Source organism: Cryptomeria japonica, chromosome 7 (assembly GCF_030272615.1).
Source record: "Cryptomeria japonica chromosome 7, Sugi_1.0, whole genome shotgun sequence".
Lineage (NCBI taxonomy): Eukaryota > Viridiplantae > Streptophyta > Pinopsida > Cupressales > Cupressaceae > Cryptomeria > Cryptomeria japonica.
The window spans coordinates 168,571,682-168,579,185 of NC_081411.1; positions in this window are offsets into that span (position 1 = coordinate 168,571,682).

Here is a 7,504-nt window from a genome sequence, read left to right on the forward strand (position 1 = left end):
GATTTTGTTGATGTGTGGATTTGCTAATATTTTCTTTTGACTACAATGAGCTTTGTTTATCTTGTTATTACCTTTCATTATCATTTTTGTTACGTTAAACTATGTATGCATTTAATTCAGAAACTTTGATTTTAGAAATAATTTGTATGTTGGAAAGAAATGTGATGTTAGCTCTTTGTCTGCGTATTTTGATCCCCTTTGTCCTTTGAGGCATGAGAGAGACTCAATCAAAGTCCAGAGCTTTTTGATCTATTAGAAAGGGAATTTTCTTGGGTGTGGGTAATTAAACTATGTTTTACTTATCTTCATTCACTTCATTGTAAATCTGCTATTCACATTTGTGTCATGGCTATGAACAGATGTTAGTTGCCTTTATTGGTTTCTGGTTAAAAGAATATTAAAAAAATATACATTTTTATTTAACCAAGGGAGTTGTACCTTCATATAAAAATTCAGAGAGCACTTGCACTCACCATTGCAAGTGACTCAACTATTGGTTCTTATTTTGTCTTTCAATTTGGGCATTTGGGAGTCATTTTTGAAAGGTATTTAAGAAGGACAAATTTGTTAACCAACAGATTTTTGGTGACTCTGCTTGGGACTCAGAAATGAAAGAACAGTGCTTTCTTTCCTTAGCTTTATTAAATATCTCTATGCGTGTAGGATTGGAGACTCTGTTAAATCATCATGCAAAATCAAAAGGTTGCAAGATTAGGGAAAAGACCAAATCCCACCATCTTGGAAATTATTGAGATGGATGATAAAGTGTTGCACGACTTGTGGGATCGCTACAAAGAAAGTATTATTGAAGCTGTAAAAACAAAGAAAAGTATAGAAGATGAGCATGTATCTGCACTCTTATGGATGAGCCTATGCGCTCGGTTTCATAAGTTGAAAGAGCTGGAAGAAAGAACAAATTTGCTGCAAGCACATGAAGAGAGAATATTACAACTTAAAGAGGAATTAAGAGTTGATGATGAGGATGCTCCTGCTATTTCATTTTCTTTTCATTGTTGCAACTATCCAATCTTGAGTGAGGAAGAAATCCATGGAGCAATGATTCAGCCTCATGAAGATTTAACATATGATCAAGACAACATTAGAGGTCTTGTGAGCTTGAATGATAAAGATTCATTGAAATCTTTTTCCTCTCCAGAAGTAGAAAGTTTCAGTTTTGAAATTATTAAAAATCAGCTTGTCCTAGCAAGTTTTAAAGATGAAAGTTTTCAGATTATCACACAGTCAGAATGTGCAACCTTCAATTTTATAAAAGAAGATGGTAAGAATGAGTCTTTGCAAGATTTTAATGAATCTATTTTGGAGTCATTTCACTTTGAAGATACAATGATATTATTTGAAGGTTTATCTAGTGAGGCTTGTGTTAGAAATAAAACAAAATATTGCTATGTTGAAGATTTTTCTGAAAAATATGAAAGAACTTTTGAAATAAATCTAGAGCAAGAAAGCTGCCAAGTTGTTAAAGCATTACAGTTTCTAGAATTTTTAGAGGTTTTGAAAGAAATTTCTTTCTGTAAAGAGGAAATCATATGCCAATTTTTGTCATCCATTAAAGGAGAAGACTCTTCTATAGTAAGCTCAGGTATTGATGCATTTCATGCTTTGGCTGTGGATAGGGAGTTTTCAAATTTGATCGCAGTAAAGAAAGATGAAGTTTTTTCAGCTAGTGTAGATCCTATGCTTGATGAAGTCTTTCTTTATTCCAAGCTCGGTATAAATGTTAAAATTCCTTTTAAGAGTGGTGATTTTAATAGTAGAAATTCTAAAGATGATACAACCATTCCTACAAATTTTTTTGACTATTATTATTTACAATCAAAAATAGAAAAATACTTGAATAGTACCATGTAGGCAGTTTAAAAAAATTCAGAAATTTATGATGAAAGGTGGCTTTTTGAAGATGAGCATATATACAGGTTTTTATTGCACATCATTAATTTGAGAGTTAGGAATGAAGCAATCACCAGAGGGTCATTATTCTTAGCTACATTTCATGGTCACAATTCATTGCTGAGGAAAGACTCATATTTTTCCCAGCCCGTTAACGCTTTTGTATGAGCAACCTAGAGTTTCCCTGTGGTAAAGGGATTTCCCACCCATATACATACTTGAAAATAAATTTTTGGTTTTCCATAGGCTTTAGTGATTTTGGCTTGTTAGTTTTCAGTTCTTGCCATGTTCCCCTCTCTGCAAAACGCTCCCCGTGCTCTGTTTCTTCTCGACTCTAATGCCCAATGGATGATAGGCACTAATCTCTCCTAGAGACAAATTTTGGATTCTCCTAGTCCTTTATAGTCCTAGTCCACAATCAAAACCAATGTAACCCTTATATTTTTGCTCATTCCTAAAGCCTCATAATCAACTAAAAACTAGACATTGCTAATGTTTTAATGTTGAAAGTGCTGGTCACCTTTGTTCAAACTTTCAAGGACCCTCCTAGACATCCCCTACCTACGAGTCACAAAGAAATCATTATTTTTAATATTATGTGAAAGATGACAAAAAATTCTTTTGTAGAGATAATTTTAATATCCTTTTCTCCAAAATGACTAGTTTTTATGTCCAAACTCCATGTCGATTGAGATATTTTAATTCTTTTATCTTTGGGTTATCCATATGCCCAAACAATTAAATCTCAAGTCTTATGTGCTCTATGCAAAAATAATTTATGGGGTATTTTCTACTTCTCTCATTTATTCAACAGTTAAATTTTCATAAGAAACAGAGCCCTCAGTAAAAAGTTATATAGATTTTTTTATCCCAGCCCAGAGGAACAATTGTCATTGAACTTGAACTATTGAACCTTTTCAAAAAGTTCAAAGTTCGGGTTCAAGTTTAAAGTTTGGGTTCTTCAAAGATGAATTTAATTATTAATTCATATGTTGATAACAAAAGTTGATAACATTTTTAAAGAATTGTTTCAGCAACATGGTATCACAAAAAATCTAAAGAGTTACAATCCTCCTCTATTATAAAGAGATATTTGTCATAAAATAGAGCTAATTCCTTCAAATGGAAGCTCAAATTCATGATCCATGTGCAAGTTTTGGCATGTATACTGTTTATAGTTTTCAATGCAACCTGTAACCACCAATTTTTTGAGATAGAAAAATCAGTCTCAGTGCGGGGGGCATAACTATTAATTAAACTGTTGGATTGCACTGAATTTGTGGTATGTTTTGGAAACTCTAGTTTTATAAATCCTCACCAAAGAGATTGGAAACATATTATTGCATTCAAAAGTTATTAATCTCGGAGTACAGGTCTATAAACAATTCTGAGATAAAAGACTTGAAGCAAACAAAAGAAGATAAAAGATAAAAGAAAAGATAATCTTTACAAGAATCAGTTATTGATACCTAAAAGTCTCAGAGGCTATATATATGTAATGAAAAAAAAGAGAAAGGATTCTTTCTTTTATCTTTTGGCTATTAAAAAGAGGCAGCATTATTTTCTAGACTGCACAGTTTTATTTTTCAGAAAAATTGAGTCTGTGAGCTCACATTTTTGGCGTTGATGGAATGAAGAAGATTTTGTTGATTTGTGGATTTGTCAATATTTTCTTTTGATTACAATGAACTTTGTTTCTCTTGTGATTACCTTTCATTGTCTTTTTTGTTACATTAAACTGTGTATGCATTTAATTTTGAAACTTTGATTTTAGAAATAATTTGTATGTTGGAAAGAAATGTGATGTTAGCACTTTGTCTGGGTATTCTAATCTCCCTTGTCCTTTGAGGCATAAGAGAAACTCAATCAGAGTCCAGAGCATTTTGATCTATTGGAAAGGACATTTTCTTGGGTGTGGGTAATTAAACTATGTTTTACTTATCTTCATTCACTTCATTGTAAACTTGCTATTTGCATCTATGTCATGGCTATGCGCATATGTTAGTTGCCTTTATTGCTTTCTGGTTAAAAGCATATTAAAAAAATATACATTTTCATCCAACGAAGGGAGTTGTACCTTCATATCAAAATTCAGAGAGCACTTGCACTCACCATTGCAAGTGACTCAACTGTTGGTTCTTATTTTTGTCTTTCAATTTGGCATTTGAGAGTCATTTTTGAAAGGTATTTAAGAAGGATGAATTCATTAACCAACACCAGTGAATGGATCTGCACTTTGAGTGAAGTCAGATTGAAGCTTAAAAGGAACTGATCAAGCAAATGTAGTGCTACTTAGATAGATCAAGAAAACTAGTTGTTTTCTAACAATTACAACAAAAGTGAAATCCCTTTAACAAGCTCGGTTACTCATGAAATCCTTTAACAAGTTGGTCCATTAGCTTGGATTTCTAAATCCTTCAGCAAGGTTACTCCTAGCAGGGTATTGTTCTTTTCATCAAGGCATATTTGTAAATCCCTTAACCGGGTGATTCCTAACCAGAATTAGTTCTTAATGGGACTTATTGTAAAGCTTTAATAGGCTTGGCTCCTAACAAAGTGAAATTCAGAAGAGTTCATATAGCTATCCTTGTGAGTCTCATCTCACTGTGTTTTTTACCTATTTGTGTTTTCCACATATAAACATTTGTGTCAAGTGGTGAATGTTTTTGTGGTTATGATCTTATTTGTTGATTTGATTAACTTCTGATAAGGCATGATAACTGGAAGCATTGAGAGATGAATATGTTGAGTTATGATTAAGCATTGTTGATGTTTAGAAGATTAAAGTTGTTTACTATTAAGTTTTCATAACAATCAAACTGGTTGATGTCAAATATTCTTATGAATGTTGATCTTGACTGAGATATGTTTACTTTGTGTGATTGAATTTGAGTTTGGGAACTTTGTATCAGTTTTTCAGTATACTGATTCACCCCCCCCTCTCAGTATTCTATAGGATACTTATTATTTCATTATACCATCAATTGGTATCAGAGCATCCCAGGTCCTCTTAATCTAAAAGCCTAACAACTTGAGCAAAAGATCTTGTAGATCATGACGAAGAAAGAAGGTCTGAAGTTCAACAAAGATAACTATAGAATATGGAGTGACAGAATGAAGATTTACATTAAGAGTTTTGGTAGTCAGTATTGGGATCATATAGGAACTAAGTATATTACACCTACTGGAATCCTGACTGATGACCAGAAGAAAGAACAACAAGAAAATCACCAAGCATTAGAGGCTATTATCAATTCTTTGTCTGATGTTGAATATGTAGATGTTCATGGTCTTGAAACTGCACATGAAGTATGGCAAAAACTTGAAGAGATTTATAGCGGTGATGAACATGCTAAGATTACCAAAGAGGAGAGTTTAAGAGGAAAGTTTGATGACATGAGAATGTTTAAAGGTGAGAATATCCAGTAGTATGGTCAAATGATTAAAGAGATAGTTGGTGAGATGAAGAGTGCAGGAGGGAAAGTGGAAGATGCCACTATAATCAGTAAGGTACTGAGAACCCCGCTACAGGTCTATGCTATCCGAGTTGCAGCTATTCAGGAGCCAAAATCCATTGACAAGACAAAAGTAACTCTTGACTCTATTATTGGCAAACTTACTGCTTTTTAACTAAATGGCTATGATGGTAGTGTACATAAATCAGAATCTAACTTTAGAGCTTCTATCTCTAGCCCATCTGTGCGAAGAAGTAGAGATACCAACCATAGCTATGAATCTAGATCCAATAGAGATGTTGATGATGAACATAGCTTAGTGGAACTTGAAGCATTGTTGGCAAAACAACTGCCTAGAGGAACTGGTAAATATAGAGGTAAGCTACCTTTAAAATGTTTTACATGCAACAAGATTGGTCATATAGTAAGCTAATTGCCCTAATGGTGAAAATGAATACAAGAGAGACAAATTCAAGAAGTATAAGGATAAAGGTAAGAGAGATTGTCTTGTAGCTACTGACAGTGGTATTACTAATGAAGAGTCTGATGATGATGCTAGTGAAGATATTGTGTTTGTAGCTATTAAGAAAGAAATATCAAATCAGAAGGCACTAGTATCTAGGATGGATAACTCTAATGATTGGATCATTGATAGTGGTTGTTCACATCACATGACCGACGATAAGAGAAAATTTCTTTCCCTGAAGGAATTTGATGGCGGTGTTGTCAGATTTGGCAATGACTCACCCTATATGGTTAAAGGTAAGGGAGTTATTTCTCATAATGGGAAGAGCAGTGCTGATGATGTCTATTGGGTTGAAGGCCTAAAGCATAATCTTTTAAGTGTGACACAACTTAATGACAGAGAATACCCACTGGAGTTTACAAATGGAATGTGCAAAATCTTTGACAAAAAAGGTGAATTGATTGCAAATGAGAAATAGACAAGAGATAATCTATTTCATCTCAATCCTAAAGTTAGCAACTATTTGATTGCAAAAATAGATGAAAACTGGCTTTGGCATAGGATATTTTTTCATATAAATTTTGACAATATTGTTAAAGTAAGCAAGTCTAAGATAGTAAGAGGTCTACTTCAGCTGGACAAACCGGTTAATTCTCTTTGTAAAGAATTTAAGCTAGGAAAGATGACTTCTTCAACTTTCAAGAGCAAGTCCTTCTCAGCAGAGCACTTGTTAGATTTCATTCATATAGATCTATGTGGACCAATAAGAACAGGAAGCATTCAAGGTGACAAATATTTGATGATCTTCACTGATGATTGTTCAAGGATGATGTGGGTCACATTCTTGAAGGGTAAGAATGAAGCTTTTGGTAAATTCAAAGCATTCAAAGCCTTAGATGAGAAAGAGAGTGACAAAAAGATAAAATGTCTGAGAATAGATCAAGGCGGTGAATTCACTTCTGCGGAGTTCACTAAGTATTGTGATGATAATTGTATCAAGTGGCAACTTTCTACACCAAGGGCACCACAACATAATGGTATAGTAGAGAGAAACAACCTATCAGTGGTTGAAACTGCTAGGACTATGTTGATACAAGGAGGTGTAGCAAAAACATCTTGGAAAGAAGCTGTAAGTACAGTTGTCTACACAATGAACTGAGTTCTAGTAAAAAGAGGTAAGGACAAGACCCCATATGAATACTGGTATGGGAGATCACCTGATGTTAGCTATTTTAAAATATTTGGAAGAAAATATTTTGTTAAAAGAGGTGATTACATAAGCAAGTTTGAAGCTAAGAGTGATGAAGGCATATTTCTTGGCTATTCCACCAAGAGTAAGGCCTATAAATGCTTTAACAACCGGACACAAAAAATTGTTGAGAGTGTTGACATTTGTGTAGATGAATATTCTGAAGTTTCAGATGTACCCAGTTCTAAGAAGAAGGATGAAGATCCTTGCATTTTTCTTTTGGAACCTGAAACTGTTAAATCAGAAACCGGTAAAGCAAACCTTGATGTACTTGTTCAACCAGAACAAATAAATTCAGAGGAAGATGATAATGAAGAATTTGAACCTGAAGAGAATGATCATGTTATTCCTAGGTATGTGAGACTGAATCATAGTCCTGAACATATAATTGGGGATAAGTATGCTGGTGTACTAACTAGAAGGATA